Genomic DNA, 1,009 nt, shown 5'->3' with positions numbered 1-1,009 from the left:
CCTACCTGTTCTTCATCTCTTCGTAAAAGATGATTTTTCTGCTGCTGATGCTGGAAAGGATCATTAAAATATATTAAAATTAATATAAGTAAACGTTTATATATTTTTCAGTTAAACAAAAAAAAATGAAATTCATTCGTTACATAATTAATTAATTTATTATTATTATTATTATGATTATTACGTCACTTTTAACATTATCCAAACACGATTTATTATTATTATTATTATTATATTACGTACATAAATGATGATGATTATAAGACTAGCTTCGATTATTATTTTTTTCTTCTAAATCTATTTCGTATTAAAATTTTATTTATAACAAAAAAAAAAAAAAACGATTTCATTTCATTTTTGTGTAAAAACCGGAAACAGTTAGTCGGGAGCTTTTTCGAAAACGACAGCAACGAATTATTAAAAAAAAATTAAAATAAAAAAATTTTCTTGCTTTTCTCCAGTAAAAATGGGGCAGATTTAAAAATCTTAATCTAAGAAATAAGAAAAAGAATTTAAAAATCTAAAATTTAAGATTTTTTTTTTAAACAAATCGAGTTTAAGCAACTCTTAGAAAATAAAAAAAGAGAGAAATAGAGAAAGAAAGAGAGAGAAAGAGAGAAAGAAAGAGAAAGAGAGAGAGAGAGACAGCAGCACAATAAATATGAAATTTCGTACCGTTTAAATTGTTTGATTAAATGAAAACAAATATCAATTTTTCTTTTTTACGTCATTTCCGTTTTATTTAATTCAAAAAAAAAAAAAAAAGTTAATAAAAATAATAAAATAAATTTCATCATTAATCATTCATTAAAAAAAAAAAAAAATAATAATAATAATAAGGATAATAACAACAATAACAATAAAAATCTAATATAATATTGAATTCGTCCGACGCGAATTTTTCTTTTTTTCTCATTTTTCGTCGGAAAAAAAAAAACTTCCAAAAATTTTCTTTTTTTTTTTTTCGCGAGTACCTCGAGTACCTCTCTGTTGTTTTCACGTTAATATA

This window comes from Pediculus humanus, genomic scaffold, assembly GCF_000006295.1.
Source record: "Pediculus humanus corporis 1103172107551 genomic scaffold, whole genome shotgun sequence".
In the NCBI taxonomy this organism is placed as follows: domain Eukaryota; kingdom Metazoa; phylum Arthropoda; class Insecta; order Psocodea; family Pediculidae; genus Pediculus; species Pediculus humanus.
Note: the sequence above shows the minus strand (reverse complement) of the source record.